The sequence below is a fragment of the Parus major genome, chromosome Z (assembly GCF_001522545.3).
Source record: "Parus major isolate Abel chromosome Z, Parus_major1.1, whole genome shotgun sequence".
NCBI classification, from domain to species: Eukaryota; Metazoa; Chordata; class Aves; order Passeriformes; family Paridae; genus Parus; species Parus major.
The window spans coordinates 28,502,571-28,526,103 of NC_031799.1; the positions used below are offsets into that span (position 1 = coordinate 28,502,571).

General features: G+C 35.5%; 1 protein-coding gene across 47 annotated transcripts in view; it reads right to left on the reverse strand.

Moving 5' to 3' along the window:
* The window catches only part of PTPRD (protein tyrosine phosphatase receptor type D), a 1,166,996-nt gene that overhangs the window by 370,739 nt on the left and 772,724 nt on the right, over positions 1–23,533 (reverse strand). The window lies entirely within an intron of this gene.

The following is a 23,533-nucleotide window of genomic DNA, read 5'->3' on the forward strand; positions in this document are numbered from 1 at the left end:
CCGGGCCGCGCGCCGGCCGAGCCCCGGAGCCGCGCGCCGCACGCACACCCGCGCGCGGCCGGGCGCCGGGGGCGGGGCGGTGACGTCACCAGGGGCCGGGCCGGGAGGGCGGGGGGCGCAGCGGCGGGGCGGCGGCCCGGCCTCGCAGAAGTTTCCTGGGCGGGCGGCCTGCGCCGCACTTGAAATGTTCAACTTCTTGTGTGCCTTCGCGGCCACATGGCTAAACCGGCCGGGGTTGTGCCAGAAGTGCCGGTCCGCGAGCGGTGTGCCAGAATGACAGTGTGGCAGAGGGATATTTTATTTTCAGTCATCTTTGTGTATGGCAAATCTCAGATTTTCCTCCTGAGGAATGGTCAGGTTCCATGCGGAGTGACGCCACATGTTGCTTGGCGAAGTCGGTGGTGTAACATTGGGCTAAAACATTGGGGTCCGTCCCAACTCTTCTTAACCTTGTCCTAGCCTGTCCTCTGAAGAGAAGGAGCAGCACATAGGAAGTAGGTGGAATCAGTAGGATTTAGGTAAAAAGTGCTTTGGAAAACCTCATTGGGAGCTTCTAGGTGTCTTTGGAAGCCTGGAAGATACACCCCCTGTGACGCCAGTCAAGCTGTGTAAAATGGGAGTCAGTATAAACACAGTAAGTGTTCATCAGGCATTATGGTGGTGGGAGCCCATCAACAGTGATGATGAAAAAGCTGGCTTTCCTGGTGGAATGAAAAAGCTGCGAGTGCACTGTTGGCTGGAGTGGTGCATCTTGTCCCGAGTTCCATACTGGCTGACTGCAACTCCATCAAGCTGAGTAGCACCTGAATCTTCAAGTCGGTCTTGTTGGCACCTGCTAAGGTCATTGCAGGTCATTGCTCCTTTTCTGCAGAGGAGAATGATTTGGGTGTTTTCTATCATATAATCGTGTTTTATCATCCTCTGGAAGCTAGTGCTGCCAGCACGAAGGCTGACAAAAGGGAAAATAAACTTTGTTCTCTACAAGGCCTATAAATTGCTGTCTTCTTTTGATCCTGCCAGTTACACCATGAAAAATGGTCACCCAAATAATCTCACACGTAGAAGAACACTAATGCTTTCCAAATAGTATCGTTTAAAATACCAAGTAACCTTGTACAATAATTACTTTGTATGAGAAGGTAAATATATGAAATGTGGCACCGATGATTACTTTTTATCTTGTCAAAAAGAACTAACTGTTCCATTAAAGACTAGCTTTTCAACAGGCAGCAGTGTCTTCAAAGTACAACACAAATCAAAAACAGGGCAAAATTCTACTTGGTCTTTGTTGAAACAAATGTTGCTAAAGGAAACAAGACTTAAATTATCACCTTTGCCCCCTTGACTGAAATGTCTTCAAGGCTGTGTTTGCTTTGAAATGGCAACACTACACAGATATTTCAGCTTTTAATGTTATGTCCCAGCAGTTCTTACAAGTAACTTAGCTGTTTTAGTGCTCTTCATCCTGTGATCCTTGCATGACATTGAAGAGTTGAGCAATAAACCCATTTGTATTTTTCACATTGTATTACAACATGGATGATATGTTTGAGGACTACATTTAGCTTTGCATTTTTTTAGAGTCATAAGCAGGTTGTGTAGCTCTTCCTTCAGTCAATCAGAAGTAAATGCATCACATTAGGAATAAATGTATTTCTATTTATGGAAATATTGAAACCAGATCTCAATATTTAAAAGATTAGGTTTTGTTTTTCAAACAAAACAGATTGAAGTTAACCTAAATTCATGAAGAATAATTAAAACTGCATATTTCTGCTGCTGTATTGCATATCCACTGTATATTATGCTGTATTGCATATCCACATCTATTATCAGTAGCATAAATTTTCTATTTAAGATGGGAGTGTACACATACACATAATTAACCTATATATGTAGTTTGTTAATACTCCTTTAACACTAAGAGCAGAAAACACAACGGGAAGCTTAATTAATCTGTTACAAACTACTCATCAAAGTAGATTTTTTTCCCCCAAACTTAAAAAAAAAATTAACACAGCATTCTAGAGTGGGGTTCTATTTCTGCCAAGATTGCAGCAGTATGTTACACTATGGTTAGTACAGCACTGAATTGGAAATCTACCTACACACTTTATAAACTTCTAAATGTTTCCTGCAAAACACTTAACAATATCTAAGATAGTACTTAACTAGGCTTGGAAGATAGTAATGTTGGAGTGTCGGAGAGGTGGATTTTTTGTTTTTTGCTGGGGGTTTTGTGGCGAAAGGAAGATTTTTTAATTGGAAAAAAAGTGTCATATATTCAGAGGTCTGCAAAAAAATATGCATCTTGTCATTCCAGATTAACTGTTTAAATCTTATTCTTCCTGCTCATGCAGCTGTTTTCAGTATTCTCATGGAGGCTGTGAACCAGCAGTGAAAATCTTAAGTGCAAGCTATGAGTGCAGGTTTAAATATCAAAAACTGTAGAAAAGGAGGAAGCAGAATGAGTCATCTTGCCTGCTATTCATCTAAATACTTACCTGTGACCGTACTCTTCTGTAACTTCTACCTTAGCTCTGCAAAAGACCAACCACAGGCCTTCATGTCTCAGGCTTGTGAGTTTCATTTATTAGACAGTACGCTATTCATAGTGGGGAGTGTTATTTTCCTTTCATCTGTTCTGCCTTGTGTTGTTTCTTGCAGTCCTGGTAAGTAGCATCTCACAAAGCTCTTTAACAGAGTAGGATATCCCATTAACAACTGGAACCAGTGGCCATTGGATCAGTACACAGCAAAATCAGGAAGACGAGGGGCAGCCGGAGAGGTGTATCAAAAGGGTTGCTCTATAGTCTCTCCCTTCCTTTTCTTCATACATTGTGATAGCCGTATTTTACAGTTATTTATGATTATCGTATGGCAAGCTGTCAGCTGAAATCTAACAGGTGATTTGTCACAAAACTGCATTAATATATATTTTAGGCATTGGCTTACAAAATGATCATGAGGAATGTACCTGAGTTGCCATCCCGATACTTGAAAATTCTTATTTTTAGATTGCAGATGCTTTGAGTTCCTATTATTAAGGTTAATAAAACACTACTAGACAAGTTATCTATAACGTGTTATCTATATGCAAAAATTTATTCTCCTAATTCAGTTTGTGTATGCATCTTTTCAATGGTGATTTAGTACCTCACTAGACACTGTCCAGTAGTAGTCTTTATTTTGTAAATATTTTTGATTCATATGCGTCTTTTAACTTACAAAACTTCAGTAGTTAGAGACAAAGGTATGGAGAGAAAAGTAATTTTCAGTGCAGCTCTTTATGATCATTTTTGCCACATCTGCTGTTTTTTTCCCTGCTGTCTGAAGTAGATGAGGCTTTATACACTTGTGTGATCCACCTGGTACCCAAACAACTTCTTGTGCCAGCACATTTTAAGTCCATTGCAAAGCATTAAGGTCTCTTATCCTACAGGTCTTAAGCCCTGTTCTAATTTTTCATCAATGGAAATAGATGTTAGAGAGATGAGCAGGCTGGTTCTCACACTTGTCCCAGTCTATTAATTGGTGTGACTGAACCACAGACCCCAAACCATAGATCTACCATAGACTCAAAATAGCACAGTGGTGAAATAAGGTGATGTAGCACATTAACTCAGAGCAAACTAGGCTTAATTGTTTCTGCTTGTCAGGGAAGAACTTGTTGTACTCATTCTTTGGGGTTTTTTTGGTTGGGATTTGGGGGCCTTTTGTTTATTTTTATTTATTTATTTATTTATTTTTTTAAGTGGAAAAAGCAAGAGGCCAGTAATTAGTCACAAAGCATATGGAAATCTCCAGGGGCTTGGAGATGATGAAGCAGAATTAACTTTGTCAACGTGCACTAGAGTGTGTGCCACATACTGAAAATAAACAGCAGCTCGTATAGGGAAAGCTGTAAATAAGATTTATAGATAGAGGAGGCAGCTTTGTCTTTTATTTCTGTACTATTTGGAGTATCTCAGATGGTGTGAGAACTCTGATATTTATTCAGAAAGAAAATACTTAAACTATAGAACACAGTGTAGTGGTATTGTTCTTGAAAATCATGCCTGTGTCTATATACATATTAAATGTAGGTATGCACACAGGTGCATGAGGTCTCTTTCAAGATTTGTCATCAGTTTGAATATGGTGCAGTAGATGGAGTTTTTTGTTCTATTTTTTCTTCTGGATTCAAAATGTAGAAGGTACCACTATATTTTAAGGACGGCAGCAGAGAGCTATGTCTAGAATGTTGGAAATATTCTTTAATTTCAGCAAAGGAAAATGGAATTCACTAAAGGAAAACTAATATCCAAATGTCAGTTTGTTAGTTTGCATCTTTTGCAACAATAAACCAAAAATTAGACCTCATACATTACTTAGTGTGTATGATTATCTAATTGTTTCTCAACATCCACTAGGCAGACTAAAGGCAATGTTTTGCACCCATAGGTCAGAGATCACTGTCTGTATAACACTATTTGATCTAAATCTTGATACACTTCTTGATGTAAATACTAGTAAGTAGCAGAATTAACATAGTTTAAAACTCAGGAACAAGAGGAAGATAACTAGTACCATAACTGATTCACAGAAATGGAAGATTTTTTAATCTTAGACTTGAACACTGACTTCTGGTTTCTAAAGAGACACTCACTGCTGGATAGTTTACATAGCTTCTTTTACTGAAAAAGTATCCAGGAATGCTGCCTAGAAAACTGGGGGTCTCCCAAACTAACAAAAACTGGTAAATCTCATTTATGTGAATGTTCCCTCCTGCAATAATCAAGGCGGTTCAGAACACATCTTACATGGCAGTGCTGGGCTTTCAGGGGTAGAGGGAGGAAGATGAGAAGTCTTAAGTTTATTTCCCAGTCTTGAACTTTTTGTTTCTTGAATATAGGGGTGTTTTGGAAGAAGCTGCTCAATCATCTGATGGGGGGAGTGTTTTTCCATTCCTCTCATGTTGTCTCCTTTCTACTGGTAAATCAAGGGCCACAGACAAGCACTGGGAGGCAAGAATTGTATTTTCCCAGCAGAATGCTGCATTAAAAATCTTGCAAGATAGAATGTGAAAAGGAAAAATAAAAAGAAAAGATTGTTTTCAGCATCTCACTCTTAAAATACCCTACAGTTAGTATTTGAATGTTATTATTGCTGTAAGCCCATAAATATTTCAGAAACAGCATAGATAAATATCTACAGTACCAAAAGGATATTTTTTTGCTAGAGACAACCCTGTCATAATCTGTCTTGGCTTTAAGTAAACTTGGATGGCCAAGTTTAAACCTCTTCCATTGAATCTATTAAATTCTGATCTGAATACAGATTCAAACAAAGTAATTTTTTTCCTCAGTTCACTCAGTTCCTCAGTTAACTTCACATAATGTATTTCCTAGTTAAAAATACAGAAAAGTTTCTGTGACTAGTGGGTAAGTGTCCCCATTACAAAAAATGGTGTCATATTTTTAACATAACATAATTATGTTTAAGTAAAGGACTTTATGGAAAAACAAGTTATTCTCTCATTTTTTAATGAAGTTTCTCCAGAGGAAGCTGCAGGTTTAATGGCAGGTCAATCTAGATAAAACATCCAGAAGTATTTAGTGTTAGCCTGAAGTCTGAATCCTACTAATTGACCACTTTTTGTAAGCATTGTATTCACCACATTTTCAATTTTAAGTACAAAATATTTAAAATTCCATTAAATATGATATCAGGAGGAAACATTATTACAGTATGGTTTTGACTGACCTGTGTAAACAGATTACTGAATTTTCACTGGAACAATAAAAATATTTTCCTTATAATGATCCTGTTTATATTACCTCTTCATTGTTTCAGTTTATGTTTCCTCCCATTGCATTTATTAATCACTAAATGCAAGCCCAGTGAACATTTACCATTACAGAATGTAGTATAGAAGCTATGTACTACCACATCCTTTTATGGAAGACTGTGTATTTTATGCAGAACAAGAGGTGTTAGATCCACATTATCCAAACAAATCTGCTCACCACACAACATTCTCTGATCATTTTCATTCTCAGCAATTCAATTAAAACAGAAATTAGGACCATGAGAAAAAAATCTATATTTTAGCCAAATAAGTTATTCATGAAAAAGGAATGGAAAGATTAAATCTGTTGTATTGAATCCAGATTATTAACAAGCTTGGATGCCAAGTCCTTTTTCTTTCAATGTTGAAAAGCACTTTTACACATTAGACTAACCCTGTGAGGGAAATCACATATTAGTCACAATGGGTTTTTCTCAACAGAAAAAAATATTTCAAAAGTTCTATTATAAAAATTACAATCCTTTAATTAGGAACTTCAGCAGACACCTGTCTTTGAATCAAATACATTTCAATGACTCTTCCTTTTTTTTTTTTTTTTTAAATAGACACAAGCTAGCCCAAACATGATTTGGTAGCCATCAAACTCACGAGCTAAGATTTTGCTGGTGTTTTCTCATTTGGTTCCTTCTCTGAGAAGGCACAAAGGACACAATGGGAGGAATAAAATTTAACTCCAGTGTTTGTAGAACAATAGCAACATGTTTAATATTCTTAATCTCAAGTACATTCTGCATATTCAGGTTGCAGATAGGTATGCTTAAGAAAAAGTAAATAGAGGACTTCTTCAGACTTCCTTTTACTTCCCTCATCTGTATTTGTTTCTGTGAAATCTGATTTTGCAACATAGATGTTTCTTTGCTCCCAGTGAAGCTTTACATTCTCGTAAAACCAATCACATATAGCGTCTTTCCAGAATCATCTACTTCTTTCATCTTCTAATGCCTCCCTTCTCTCTGGCAAGTAACTGTACTTTCTTTTCTTTAAATCTATTCTTTCTCAAATGTCAGCTTCCCTGGCATTCCAAAACCCTGGGTTACCTTTTCATTTGTTTTCTCTTTCATTCATTTCCTCTTTTTCAGATCTGCCTTATTCTCTCCCTTAAATACCTCCGTCATGAGCCTTTTCTAGCTCCAAATCCTTCCACTTTCCATTCCAGAATTCACACTTGTGCTTATATATATATATATATATCTATATGTGTGTGTGTGTGTGTGTGTGTGTGTGTGTGTGTATATGCATAATATTTCATAATCTGTATTTTTTGAGATCCCAGACAGGTCAGCAAATTCTTGCTCAACACATTGAGAAGTAGCAAAATACTGTACAAAAGCTACATATTGTTTGATTGCATCCAGCATGTACATTCTTCCAGAGAATATCCTTCAGAAGCTGGAGGCACTGAGGCAGGGAGCAGTTCTGAACACAGGTTATCCCACTGAATATTTCTTCTTGATACAGCATTCTGTCCCTAAGTGCTTGGTTGATTATGCATTACTCCACTTGTCCCTGCCTAGATCCAATTCATTTTGGTTCTGCAAGGTGTAAAAATGGTCTCAGAAGGAGGTGACTTACAGCTAGAATTTGGAAGCTGCTTTTCTTTAAGATTTTGAGGATGTGGCACATCAAAGGAAAGAAAATGGTCACTGTCTTAACCTGACTAACAAATAGGTCACAAATATGTCATGTTGGGGGTCTTCAGGTGCAGTAGTAGAAGGTATTAGCTGTCCTTTCAAGAACAGAAAAGACCTTGGGATCAGAAAGATACTAGATTAAATTATATGATTGCCGCATCTTTTCACATAATTAAGGAGATAGAAATCCCAGTATTTGTCTAATTCTGTGTAAATAATATGCCAAATCTCAGGGCATTTATAACAGTTTGTGCCTGTGGACTCTGTAGTAAGAAAAAGCTGGTTTTGTGGACTCACTTGAGCAAAGACTATTTAAAAAGTATAGCTTGAAAGAATACTGTCATCTTTCTTTGCATGCTGATTCCCAAGGTGGCAAAATGGAGTGATGACAGTGATAATGGAGGTTTCTTCCTGTAATTTTGCTTTCATCACATTAAACAATGTACCAAGTACTATCAATATGAACTGAAACAATAAAGTTTGCTACCAAGAGCTAAATCACTATCTCATTACATCACATGAATTGTCTTTATACACATGCATTCACACACATACACAAACACAGAGCCCCTTTTCTAAAGAGGGTAGAGAAAAGAACAGGACAAACTTGGGATAAGATGATGTACTTTTAGTTGGGACATTTTCTGTGTTACATAGGGTGTTTTAAAAGGGCTTGTACTTGTTTTCTGGATGTAAGAACTGCTAGATTTATTAAATTATTTTGTGTATGATTTTACTAAGAAGAAATCAGGGAAGGAAAATTGGTGTTCTAGTTAAAATAAAAATAAAGCTTGAATGATTTTTTGTTCAGCAAAAAACACTTGTTCACTTGATAAGTCCTCAAGCAACAGACAGAAAGAACAGCAAGACTGTATTTTTAAAAACATTAATGAACAGAAAAAAAAAAGGAAAAATGTTTGTAGATATTTCTACTGGCTCATCAACTCAGTGTCAGTTACCTAGGCATATAAACACCAATGCAGTTGGTCCTTTATTCAGTGCTACCAGGATGCTCTTCATCAGAGCCTAACAAATATTTTCGCCTCTTTATTTTGCTGTTACTAAGCAGGAAAAAGAAGACATGCCTTCAGCAGAAAGAGACAGAATCCCGTATCAACTAGGTTGGAGAAGACTTGAAATCATCGAGCCTATGACATAACAACACCTTGTGAACTAAACCATGGCCTCAAGTGCCACATCCAGTCTTTTCTTAAGCATGGACAGTGACTCCCCCACCTTCTTGGGCAGCCCATTCTAATGCCCAATTACCCTCTGTGTGAAGAACTTCCTTCTACATCCAACCTAAACCACCCCTGGAATAACATAAGACTATGTCGTCTTGTCCTGTTTCTGGGAGAGGAGACTGAACCCTACCTGGCTGCCAACCTCCCTTCAGGTAGTTGTAGAGATTGGTAAGGTCATAAGGTGGTAAGACATGCCTCCTACTCCAGTAGGCCTAAGTGATGTGAATGGATGTAGCAAACCGCAACAACTGAGATATGTTTGTAACTGATCATTACATTTCAAAGAAGGATTAAGCAAAAGGAAAAATTCTGAGCACAAAAGGAAGTTTCAAAGATTGTCTTCACTTACTAGAATCATATGATGTAGTAAGCCACCGAGTAAGTCATAGAATTACAGTATCATAGAATATGCTGAGTTGGAAGGGATCCATCAAGATCACTGACTCCACCTCCTGTTCCTGCACAGCACCATTCCCAAGAGTCACATGTGCCCACAAGCATTGTCCAAATGCTGCTTGAACTATGTCAGGCTGGTGCTGGGACCCCTTCCCTGGGGAACTGGTTCTAGTGCCCAACCATCCTCTGGGTGAAAAACTTCTATTATCTGACCTAAACGTCCACTGACTCATCTTGAAGCCATTTCCTTTGAGACTTGTCCTTGAGGGTGAAGAGATCAGTGTCTGCCTCTCCACTTCCCAACAAGGATGTTGAAGACCCCAATGAGGTCTCTCCTTAGTCTCTTCCAGGCTGAACAGACCTCAAGTGACCTGAGTCACTCTTCATACAGATTCCCCTCCAGAACCTTCACCATCCTTGTGACCTTCCTTTAGATGCTCTCTAAGTATAATGTTTTTATATACTGTGGCACCCAGAGCTGCCCCCAGCACTGGAGGTGAGGCTGCCCCAGCTCAGAACAGAGCAGGACAATCCCCTCCCTTGCCCCGCTGGTGATGCTGTGCTTGATGCACCCCAGGACAGAGTTGGCCCTCCTGGCTGCCAGGGCACTGCTGATTCAGGTTCTACCTGCCACAGACCATGACCCCCAGGTTACTTTTTGCAGTGGTGCTCTCCAGCCACTTGTTCCCCCATCTATTCACTCAACCAAGGCTATTGGTTGCACCCATTCAGGGTGCAGAATCCAGCACCTACCCTTGTTAAACTTGTGTATGACCCTGCTAAATATTTATGAGACTTGTTTCACTAAACAAAGTTGCTTATCATGTGAGAATGGCCTACATTTCTGCTTCAATCGTGCATTGTCTTAAGTTTGTCTTAAACTTTTGTCTGTGCTTTCTTTAATAATGATTCACATTGGCCTATGTTGATGATTTGTGCTTTTCATTATTTAGTATTCTCCCAACCAGAAAAAGTGGAATCTGAAGAAATTTACTTTCAAAGTATCTGAAATACAAAGCTTCCACCAGTGTGGAGAAAGGCCTTCCCAGAGCTGGCATTTACTTTCTTTCACACCATGTTATTTTGACCATCCCTACAGACACTGAAAGTTACCCAGCGCTGTGAACAGTGATGCTAATTGTAGTTCTATAAATAAAAAAGCAATCGGACAGAAAGCTGTTTCTAGTCCTGTAGTAAATGAAGCACAAGAACAAAGTGCCTTGTGTTTTGTGGGTATGAGAATGTACTTCCCTGGTGAGGTTTTGAAAGGCTGTACGTTGCAACCTGTGTACTTAATATACAATTTCATTCTAGTATTCAAAACTGAAGAAAAAAGAAGCGGAAAGAGTTCAGAAAAGTCAAAATGGATTTTTTTTTTTATTCATTTTACTGTGCATTGACAGTGGAAATACATAGTTTAAATATGTAGCTGGTCACGCACTTTTGTACCTCTCCCTGCATTTTGATATCGCATATGAAATCCATTCACTATGTACCAAATAGGTTATATAGACAGAGACCACGTACACCTTAATAGTGAGCATTCTCTTATACTCATGCTCTACCAAAAGAGGTGAGTCTTCTATTTAAAGTAATGTACTTGGATAAGCGTTTGCAGAAAAAAGAGACATAAGAAGTGTACTTATATTTCCCTCTAAAGGCAGAATTAGTCTGCTGAAACTTTTAAAAAGATCTATGAAAAGTATATTTTTATGAGTTGAAGAATTTAATTTATTCCAAATATATCCAAAATACTGTCACCAAGTGAAAAACATCTGAAGAAACACTAGGATATGATGTTCCCTGAGCTAACTGCTAAAACACTAGTAATTTCCATCTCCTCATTACTTACATAGTATCCACTCCCCTTTCCTCTATAAAAATTGCTTTCTTCTAGTTATGATACAGCAGTGTGATTCAACTCTTCCTACAAAACCACAGTGGAAATCTGAGTACTCTGAGAAATTCATGGGGTCTGGCTAGTCAACATAACTGGGACTACATTCAAAAAATTCCCAGTGCATTTAAAGGCAAAAAAAAAAGGTTAAATCTTTGAAGAGGAAAACTTTAAATAGGGGACCAGTTTCACATTTGCAAATCCTATTTTTTTAATCTCCCTTTGCAGCAAATCTAGGATCATAATAGAACTGCAGGGTCTTCTCAAAAATTTTGAGCTTTGTCAGTTGTCCTGGCTAAAGATTTCATTATTTGCTATTGACAGAGCACATAGGCATGAAACATTCACTAGTTTGTCATTCTAAGTTAAAAAATGGTATCTATTTAAATGGAGGAAACTCACTTGCAAAGATAACTTGGCACCTTGTGTTCTGTTTATTGACTGGAAAAAAAAATGCAGGAATGGCAAATGAATAAATAGCTGCTCTTTCCCAGAGGAAAATATTAATTTTATAATACTTATATTATTATTATTAATATTAATAATAATTAATTAATATGAAAACAAAATAGGTATAACTACAATCTTAACACAGTCCAGTTCAAAACAATGTTTCTGCAAATATGTTTTTTGGTATGATATATATATACTAACATGAATTTTTTTTATATATATATATATATATATCTAAAACAGTTATTTGTAATTACCAAATCAAGAGAAAAATGAATAATGCAAATTTTGTCTCTGTTTCAGAGATCCAAGCATGATTAAAATAAGTAAATTGATTTGTGCTATAGCTAGCTCATTAGCATATCTTCAGAAACTCCTAATCTCCAACCAACAAGATAGTCCATGACTCTGTTTTCATGCTTCACTAAAAAATTTGGAAAAACAGAGCTCTTGGCCTAATTCTGTATAAAAATTGCTTTGTGACCAGTGTAATTATCCTATATATTTTGTTGGATCCTATTACACACATAAGATGTGGTAATATTGTATAACATGTGTAAAAAAGTGTATGCTATTTTAGACTTTATGATATAATCATCCAGTTTATAAACTAAAGAGTTAAATTGCTCATTTATGACTTAACAATAATGAAATTCATTGAATCATAGAATCATTAAGTTTGGAAAAGGGAAGGCATCAAGTCATAACCAAGATCATCACGTCCAAACTTTGACTGAACACTGCCATGCATGCTAAACCATATAATGAATTCCTATGTCTACTCATTTACAAAAAAAAGTTCATAAGCATTTCCTTTATAAAATTAACAAGCAACATTGCCCTTCTGTTGAAACATGCCATTATATGATTAAAAAATAAAGTAGCATATGATGCCACATAAGGAAGCAATTAAAATTATATTCAATACTATCATCAGACTGATCTTGAAGTTTTTTAGATGTTCTTACCCTATAAATTTTGGAACTAAGCACAGGCCTCTGTCTAGACTGACCAGACATTTTAGAAGCAGTTGACATGGAGTGAAATAAAATACCTGAATAGCACTATTTATCTTAACTTTCTTAGATAACTGTCTCTAAAGCAGGTATAATGGTTAACTATGAACAAAAACCGAAGATTTTAATTAGAGGGAAGATTAATGTTCAAATAAACCTCTTTGAAGACCACAACCTAAAATCTCCTGTGTTTTCAGAATCTAGAACAGAAGTTTATTTTGCTTTTGTGTTCCGAACTATATTAGCGATGAGGTGTTATGGGTGAAGGAAGGATGTAGAAGGCACCCTTAGTTAAAGTCTTCAGCTCTAACAGCTCTACAGTTTATTTAGCGGTAACAAATCCATATTCCAGAGTGATCTGTGATTTAGTCTGCCTTTTAGGCTATCTGGCTGATAACTAATGGTAATATTTATGATTATCCAGAGTTACTAGTACAAAATGCTTCAGAAATGAAACATGTATCAGTAGTTTCTCCAGTTTAATTTTTCCTCCTGCCAAGGTAATCAGTTGACATCCATTAGCTGGGTTTTCTCTCTTATGATGTAATGAAATGGTACAAAGTGTAATCAAATTCCAATTAATTCTTTTAAAGCTGTGAATAATGTTGAGAAAAATCTTAGCTGTGTGAAAATTACTTTAAAGTTCCATGTAAATGTCCAAAATAGGGCTAATACTGACAAGTCTAAACCGTGGCATTTCATGGCATCTTGCATTTTCACATTTTTTAGCATATATGTAATGTAAGTAAATTCTGTCTACTGTAAGTAAATTAAAAGCACAGAAGGAAACATTAATGGAGTTTGTTGATGAATCTAGCTGAATTACATCAGCAAGAGTCAGACATTTTCATGTTATATCAAAGCTTCCATAAACAAAACTTGTTTTCAGTTCTTAGAAACTTAGGGCACCCAGATATTTTAGTGCAAGGTCTGCCTTGACCTAGAGGTTTTCTATGAGAGATTATAATTTTGGTGACTGACTTCAGCAATAAAAGACCCTGTTTGAGCAGGGGAGGGTGTTCAAAGTCACCTCTAGAGGTACCTCTCAGACTTAACCGTTCTACAATTCTTTGATTAACAAAGTTTTCCTGAAGGAAGTACAGCAGAGTCAAAGTTCCTAACTGATCATCTATTAGATACCTCGGGTATCTATGAGTAATCAGTTTGCAAGTACAGTAGAGGAAGATATTTAATGTGATAGGGCAGGAGGTGGTGGGGGGCGGGTGGCAGGGAACACGTTTACTTACAACTGCCTACTTACTGTTGCATAAGGATTTATTCTGTAAAGAAACCTGCTGCTAATAGTGGCCTTCTAGCAACAGGACAGCACTGCTAAAATGTCTGCCCTTCCTTAAAACACAGGAAAATGTGGGATGAAGTACTTTGTATGCAAAACAACTGGTTAATGAAGAACTACTATCCTCTTATCTTTACCGATACTGCACAGTTGCTAAATTATCTCCCTGTCTCAAATAGCCTTTTTAGATGTACAGCTCATTTGCCATTTATCAAATTATTCAACAAATACATAAGCGTATTTAAAGTCTGCTCTAGGAAAATCAGAGAATTTTAAGTTTTTTCTTTGTCATGTCCTGCAAAACTTGTGTAGAAGCATAAAAGTGTGGTGTGCTATGATTACTGTAGTGTCTGGACAACTTTCCTTGAGTGATACCTTGTTGCTTACAGAAGGCATTGCTAACTTATGATAGAAAAAAAGAGATATGAAGGCCAGAAAAACAGCTGATAATATAAGTTGCTGTGACAAAGTCTAAACTCTGCCATTAATACTTCATTCACTTTAAGAATTGGTGCCAGTGACACAGGGGTATATTTTGTTCAGCTCTTTCTGAAGAAGAAATTTTATTTTGTGCAATTCTATTATTTCAGAATCTGTAGTTAAGACACAGTCATCTCAAAATTATATACCTCAATAGGTAACTAGCTTTTGTCCTTCATTATAGGCAAGAGAAACAATTTATATGCTTGTAATTGTCAAACCATAATTTTATGATGGAAAAATTTAATGTGACTGTCTGCGTAGAGTTGAATTGGGGCAGAAAGTTGGAAATATCTGGGCTCTATCTGTGTAATCAAAGAAAACAGCGGTGAAGGAAAGACTGGAGTAAAAGAAAAAGATGTCTCAAATCATAAGCATACACAGTCCTGAGGAGAAGGCAGAATTATTTAGCATTTGTCTTCTTCTATTGCCAGCAAGTCTCTGAGAAATACAGGTATAAATATGCGTGTACATCTATTGTTGATAATTTAGAAGGATGACAACTTTCTCTTGTTGTCATTTACTCTGTTTGAGGAATGAACAGATCTGTAATGGATCTAATCAGAGACTGCAGTCATCCTGAAGAAGTACTTTGAGCACTATGATTTCCACTCACAATGTAATTATGGGAGTGGAAGATGATAATTTGTTTCAATTAACCAATTAATTAATGTTGCTGCTTCTTTTAGTTACTTATTTTTTTTAAACACCATATAACCACTATCAACTTTGGTGTTATTCAGGGAAATTTCTTCATATTCACATACAGTTGTCAATATAATAACATTTTTCTGGAAAACAGCAGCAACTTCCTACTGGGTCCTCAGTATCAAGAATTATCTTTCAAGCAGGAATAAATAGCAACAAGCAAAGACCAGAAAAATCAGTTTAAAGACATCTTCTGTGACACCAGCAGATTGGCAGAATCTGCCAACCAGCAGATGGGCAATTAGCGAAAAAGAGGTTAATATGAAAATCCAAGGACCGAATCTCCTTTCTTGGGCAGCTCAAGAAAGGAGAATCAGAAAACATTTTCTCTAAAGCAAAAGAGTGTATTTATATTTTAAAGAGAGTGTTTATGTTCCTATGATTCTGGACAGGAACTTGCAAATTTTTTGTTGTTAGGCTAGTTACAGATTAGAAGTGTTTCAATAGAGAGATGAATTCCAATTCTTCCCTAATTTTGACAATTGAAAGTCATTCTGACAAAGTGAAATCAAGAGTGATTATTGCATATGTCAGCTTGATCCTACCAACAGCAATGAGCTCACAACTGGACGATCTGAACACTTGAAAGCAACAAGGTTCTACACCTTGAAAACAGTTTCAGACAGGTGTAACCAGATAGGCACTTTTAACACAGAGTAAGAGAATTGCTGGAATGTGAAGAGCTCATCAGAAAAACAGAAGGTTCAAGATGAGACAGCAGTCAAATTTTCAAACATATCAGTTTGAAAAATCAGAAATTTTTACAAAGGTTAGAGAACAGAATTAATGAAGAGGTGATGCAAATGTATATAAAGAGCATGCAAATAACAAATGGAAATTGTAAGTGGGAATAAAAGATCAGTTTATTCATGTTAGGAAAATCAGTTTGTCTGAATCCACCCATTTGCCAAGGATACACTAGATGCTTATGCTTAAGATACACAAGAAAAGATATGGTGGTTTAATTTCAGTTTTTCTCTTACACAATATTTGTAAATTTGTAATGATAAAGCCAAACTTGAATCAAAATTCAATAATCAACTTTCTTCTTACTCTTTAGGCATAACTTTCTGTCACACATATAACTACATACTACACATAACTGTCACACAACTACATTATCTGCTTTCTCATTAAATAAAGTCTGTTTATTGCACTAGATTTTGTTTGAGTTTGGTCTTGATTTATTAATTTGCTTGTTTGTCTCTGGTTTTGTTGTTGTTGTTTATTTTGACAGTTTTAAGTGTTCCAAGTAGCAATTCTCAGTGGCCATAAAATAAAGTTATTCTACAGAATGTTTCTTAGGTGTCAGACTTTCTGCTCTTGAAAGTCATAACAAGACTGCATTGTCTCAGAGTTTCTCCATAAATCCAGCCACAGTCTAAAGAAGCACCAAGAATTTAAGGTCTTAAACCCAGAATTGTTTACCACCTGTTCTCCATGAACTGGAGTGACTTTGGGTTCAGAAAAATTTATTTTCTGTGACCTTTGTTTAGTAAAGCAAATTAAAAGTTCCTGCCATTTTCTAAATCTCCCATATCCAGAGGGGGTCACAATGTCTCCTAATTTTAGCTACCCGTGGAAACTATGGTTCTCATTTTTCCTTTTAGATTTCAGTGGTGTATAACTGGGTTTAATCTGCTCCAAAACTAGCCACATCATTAAAAAAATACAAAAAACCAAACATTTTAATTTATAATTAAATATTATCTGTTTATTTGAAGCTAGTGGAACTTCTCTTATTTTCAAGGGAAAAAAAAATCCAGTTGCTAAAGTTTGTAATTTTTAAATCAAAATAAAGGTTTCTGTTTTGGTAAGAAGAATTAGTCTGTTGGGGACTTCTTTATTACATTAACTTCTGCTAGATGTATGTACTGATATATCTACTGAAATAAATCTTTCCTATCTGTATTCCATGTTATTATATTGAAAAGTTCAGGTTCAGGAGCAGTAAAAATCTTTAGAGCATTAGGAGCATTAAGAAAACATTTAAAAAATATAATATGTTTTCTAGTTCATAAACACCTCTCCAAATTTCTAAAATCTGAAGGGAATATTTTGGGGGAAACTTTTATATTTGTAGTGTTAAAATAAACATAAAAAAATAAAGATATATTAACAAAATACTTGAGAGCCCTGCCATGTATGTTTCTTGTGAATTGAATGACTTATTGCCTTACAGAATGGTGAGGATGTGACCCAGAAAGTTCCTTCTTCAATACACTACTTGAGAAAACACTAACTCAGACAAAAAAAAATAATTGAAAACCCACAACCAAACCAATCAACCAAACAATCCTCTCCCCCATCAAATCATTACAAGAGACAGAAAACTGTATTAACAAGATACACTTTAAAAAAGCATCCTGTGATTGCTAAATTCCTGTGATTTTTTTTGTGAAAAAAAACCTGGCATACCATTAAAGGAGCTTGTGCTCATAATCTGTGGGGACTTTATGTTTCCAATATAGTTCTCCTTCCACCTGTGCAAATACCAATAAAGTTAATTTCCAAACTGAAAGGTCGTGTCTGATTTGTCATTGCATTCTGTAAACTCATGACACATGCCCAAGGCAAATTTAAGCTTGAAAACAGAAAAAAATAACAGTGAGGTAGAGAACGGTGAGTTTCTAAAAATACAGAAAAGTTGGATTTCCTAAATCAAAGCATATTGCCATTTGTCAGATCTGCTCAAGTATCACTTGGCTCTGTTTATTTTTCTAAATGGAACAGTTCTGCCTAGTAGGAGGAAATTTCTTCCTTGACATGAAGCCTTGATGAGCTTGGGCAAACAAAGAGAATATTTTCTTATTCTTTCAGGTTGTCATTTGATAGTATCTTTGTCCAAGGACAGATAATTTCTGACTGCAGCTTCCTTAATGCTAGAGTGCTATGTGCCAAAGATGCAGTTCCAGTGAGGCACAAGAGAAGGTTAAGTGTTAGGAACATCCTAATCAGTTCCATAATTTTTCTGTGTATGAATGTGTGTATTTTTTTTTTATTTATATATGTTTGCATCCAACATATGTATGTGGATATGTATATGCAATATACGATCTCAACAGAATTCCATGATAAATCATTATCCTTACAAGATGATTAATTTTTATTTTAAATCTCTGAACAACTCTGGAAATATGTGTATTGATCTGTATTTAAGTTGATGACTATGTAGTTAATTGATGAGTTACAATGCAGATGTGGTTTGCAATATTTTCAATCTGCAGAAGGGTTAGTGATGTGACTACTTGTGTTTATGAGAAATGCAAGGTAAGATCCATGTCTTGAAGTATTTTTAGGTCTCTCTGTATTGTAGCTTGTCTATAAGCACTGATTACCATTGCTTTCTTTAGATACCCACAAAAATAATTCCACAAGGTAAACAGAAGGCACAAAAGCATAGTTTGATGGGTGCACATAATAATTTAAAAGATTAAATTAAATTAAAAATTAGTCAAAGCTTCTTAAAAATTAACCAAAATAGGATAAAAGGACTGTAAGTATAGCAATAGAGTTCCTAATACTATGGCACATAGAACATAAATGTGTAGGGTACTCCTATAACCATGAAGCAGGTGTCCAGAAGCAGAACATTATGATTTTAACAAATTTAACCACCACATTTTGCTATTTTTTCCCTTTCAAGAAGGGATTTTTTGAATACAAGAATTGTCACTGAACAAACAAACCCCAACAAACAAACGAAACAAATGAAAAAAGGACAAAAACAAACAAACTGCACCCCCAGCAATTTGCCTTTTGTTAAGTCACTTAGTGCACAAAGGGCTGAAATGTATCAAAATAATTTAGCTGTCTCTTCCTAGATTTATTGAGTTCAAATTCTTGCAATTCAGTCACCATAGTCTGATTTTCAGTCTTATATTTGTTGAATCAGAAAACCTGTACTAAATTTATAATCCATGTCAAGTAAAAAAGTTTCTGCATAAAAGAAAATTTAAAGAACACAAAGTATATTGTGAAGGTAAGAGATAGTCTGAAATTTACTTACTGTTTCATTGTATAAATGTGAGCTCTGGCAAAACATAGCATTTTGTTGATGCAAAAGTATTAAAAATGGGGAAAAAAGTTATTACTGTTCTTAACAGAAGAGTGGACACAACTAAGTGATAGTGCCCAGATGTTTCAGACTAAAGTGTTTTGAAAACAAAGCACCAGTGCTGTTTGACTGCCTAAAGATGTGCTGAAACCATATTAATTTGACTAGTTTCTAAATATAATCACTTACTCAGTAACAAGTCTTGAAAAATAATTTCCAAAATCTACAAGAGACAAGGCACCAAAGTGCACTGGAAGGACTTCTGAGGGAGTCTTGTTTCTGTGTATTGGCTTTCATATGATATCTGGTTAATATTTGCTGCCCTCTGTAGTTTACTCTTACATAGTTTTCATAAAACCATCTAAGGTGACTGAAAATATAAACCAAGCTTTTCTACTGATTATCTTTTGGTTATTTCTTATTTCTGTCATTCTGTCTGAATTGTGTTGTGTTGTGAATTGGGATGATTCTTAATGAATTTCTTGTCAATTATTATTTGATAGATTAATATTAAGAGATATTTAAAGTACATGGAACCTATTTTGGACATGAATCTTCTGAAATAAGTATAATTTCTTTTAAAGAGGCAGATCAGGCAAATATTTAATAAAATGCATTGTAAATAATTACAGTGTGTACACATCAGACACCTTATGGTTCCTTGAAGCTTGCTTTTGGAGTCGATGATGAAAAGTGGTAGTTTCAAGGTTTAACAGGCATCTAAAATGCTTGCTGAGTTTAAAACAGTCCCATCACTGACTAATGAGATATCACACTGTGCCTTGGAATTCAGTAACTGGACTTCACAGTTACCAATGTCTTCTTAGTATTGAGGGAAGAGGGATTTAAACAGCCTAGGAAAAGGCTATATGAGAATGGAGGGCTGCTGTGATGTATAAATCAGGGGTTTTAACCCAGAAATGCTAGAAACAGCTCATGATGATCAACTTCCTAGAGGTATTCTGACTTCCTAGAGGTGTTATAAGCCAACTAGACAAGTTTAATTTAAAAGAAGATAACTCTAAGTCCTGAAAAACTGGAACTTGAAGAGGTTTGTGGTACATTGTTCTGTTGACTGTAGACTACCAGTCACTCTTTACAGGTACCAAGCTCTTTATAAGTAAGAGTCATCAAGATTAACACCCAGATTCAAAAACTGCCTTCATTGAGTTCAAGCACAAAATCTCCCCACCAGCCAAGAAGAATTTATCTTATTTACAAATAACAAGCAATGGAGTTAAAAGATAAAGTAGGAGCAGATATAAAGAAAGGGCCAGATGTGTCAGTCTCTGCCACAGATCACGACTTAATAACAAATCTTTTTCAGGAAAGCCCTGGTACAAATAGAATCACCTTGAAGCTGCACTTGATCTTTAGTGAAGATGGTCGTGCCATGCTTAAGGCAAAATCAGCAGGTGAGGAATGACCTAGGCAATTGGAAATTGGTCTGTGTTTGCAGAGTTCATCAATCCCAGCTGTTAGGCCTGAACAGTTCCAAGACAGAGTAATGAATGGGGAGGTTTTTTTGTTTTAATGGTTGAAGGCACTATTGTAAATACCAGAATTTGGTTTACATAGATGTAGCCTTGTTAACATATGTATCTAAGGTAGAAATTTGCCCTCAAAAAAAAAAAAAAAATTAATTAAGCAAAGTAGAAAGATGGAAGAAGTGACAAAAAAGTAAAAAGTGCAGAAATGCCAATGTAATAAGTCTCTGTTTTAAACAGAGAACTTAAATGTTAGCACAATCAGTAGTAAAAGAAACCCTTTCACTTTCTCTGCATGCATGCCTGAAAATTCCATTGTAACAGTTTAACTTGTCCGTGTTATATTAAAATAGGATTGAAAACAAATTTCAGATACATACTTGAAAATGCTTACAAAGTTAAAGATGACACTTCTTTAAAGTATCAGAATGATTACTGACTCATGTCACTTATGAACAACCACTTTATCCATCCTTTTACATGAACTGTAGAAAAAGGTAATTTTTGTAATTTGTTCTTCCTTACTGTACAATGGACAGTACACTATTTCTCTCCCCCAGTCCATCCTCAAACCACTGCAGTGTCTTTTGCATTGCAAAAACACACCTTTTGGAAAAGCATCTAATATTCATTTAAAAATATTCTCTATGGGAAATCCACAATATTCTTACAGAAATAATTTCAGTGTCTCATTAGTCTTGCTTGTTAAAATGGGCCTGCTATTTCCCAACTAAATTGTCTAATGACTTTGAGTCTGTGGAACTTGAAAATTGACATTATCAAAAATTTTCACCTACATATATACAAACTACAGAGAAACCAATTTTTAATTCCCCTGTTTCAGCTTCATAGATTCAGCTCTTTAAATCCTGACAGTTAAACAAGCTTTCCCCATTCTTGTGGTTTTTCTACACTGTTAAAAGTGCCATGTCTATTTACATTGCACATATACAGTGTAAACATATGAGCCATATACATGGCTCACAATTGGTTTTGTTTCTAATATGTGTGTATTACTTCTAACATTCCTCTACTCTAATCTGTGTTCACCTCAAAGCTCTGTTGTGGGTTACAGAAGTCTCATAGCATCCTAAACCAAATCTTTATGTTAGAAACTCTTATAATGTGTAAAATTTGCTTTCTTAATATAATATAATTTAATTCATTTAGAGCTATTATAATGCTTTCCTAGATACAGATGCTAGGTGGCCCACTGAAACACTAGCAGTCTGTGGTTAAGGAGAGAAAATTGGGTTTTATACACCTTTTCTTTGAAAAGTCTTAAGATGCTTAAGACTGATTATAAGAAAAAAATATATATGTGCAGAATTTTGCAAGGACTTAATTTGGCTTAAATGGGCAAAACAGGAACTTTGGATTTCATTTTTATTTTTTTTAATGTATAATGCATTCAAAAAGTTCTTTTTAAAATGAAAGAAAAAGAAATGGCTCTTAGAAGTTTTTTAAGAGTAGTTCAGGACATGAGGAACTAATGGGCAGAAGGCCCATTATTGTTATTATGATTACTACTGTTACTAAAGGATGTTCATAAATGTATAAGACTGTATTTGTACTTAGGAATCAAGTAGAACCTAGAAATGTTTAAAAACTGTTTTAAAATTATCTGAAAACAAAAACTTTCACCTAAAAGAAATTTCATTGTTCCAAACATATTTTAAGAAATCAGTGCTTATTTTTACTAATTAAATGAAGACCTGATACTTCCAGAAAGAAGTTTGATATCAACATAATTATACTAACCAAACTCTGACAAGATTTATTTCCTCAGTGAACTATAGGTTCCACAGTACTTGACACAAAGGAAGGAGGTGGAACATGACAGTATTAGATAATATTTTTCAGGAGATTTTTTTGTTGCTAAATATTTATGGTTTCCAACATTAATCTTCCGAGGTAGAGAATATTACAATACAAGAGACAGATAAGTTAGTAAATAAGTCACTCAAGAAGATTCCTGCCACAGAAATACTGGGAAACAAATGGTGGTGAGCAGCTAAGGCCCTGTTTATAAAGTGAAGTGTCTGTGTATTTTTACCAGGGAATAACAGTCACTGACTTGAAGAAATTCTCATTGCCTCGTATGTTTTAGTCCCTCAGAAAGTGTGCTTTTAGTAAGGGAAAAAGACAAATATAGAAAATAACTGTTTTACTTATCAACAAATGCACCTTCAGAAAATGATGAATAATTATTATAAAAAGCACTCTAATGCCAGTAAGTGACAGTGTTGTGACCATTTTGTGAGATTCAGTGGTAAACAAATTTCTTTGACAATATGTACTACTTTTTCCTAAAGGTTCATCTAAAACATAGATCAGCTGTTCAGATATCAATTTTCTGTTAAGGTTTGGAAATGGGACTTACATGAAAAATCTCGATTTTCACTACAGAGCTGAGGTAAAAAATGGTAATCAAAAGACACTGAAAGAATTTCACCTTTCCTTCCTTCTCTCTTAACTGCTGGCAATATTAAAAATAGTAATAAATACTAATAAAATATAACAATGATAAAAATATGTGTAATGAGCTATAATTAATTTCTATTTAAATTCATTTTTTTATATTTTGTAAAAATAGATTTTTTCATTTTTTCTATCATTATTCACAATGATTTTTAGGTTTCAATTACAATTACGCAGACTTAAGTACATGCGAGAATATGCTTTTAATTTTCATTTAATCTTTTCAAACTAAAAAAAGGAAAAAATTGACATCACATGTCTTCAGGTAATTTTGAATAGGTAAAATCTGTCTGCATTTGGAGAATTATATGTAGTGGAAATAATATAGAAAAGGAAAAATGAGAATTGAAGATAAGTGGAAGGTAAATCTGGCTAGAGGAAAAAGAAGGTGTTGGAGCTTGGTAGTCATATTTCAAGGAAGGTCCAACTGAAATATATTCACAGGTGTTCTGGTGCAATAGAGCCCATCTATAAATAGTCATCCATTCACACTTGTCCTTCCTTCCTTCCTTGCTTCCTGCCTTCTTTCCTTCCT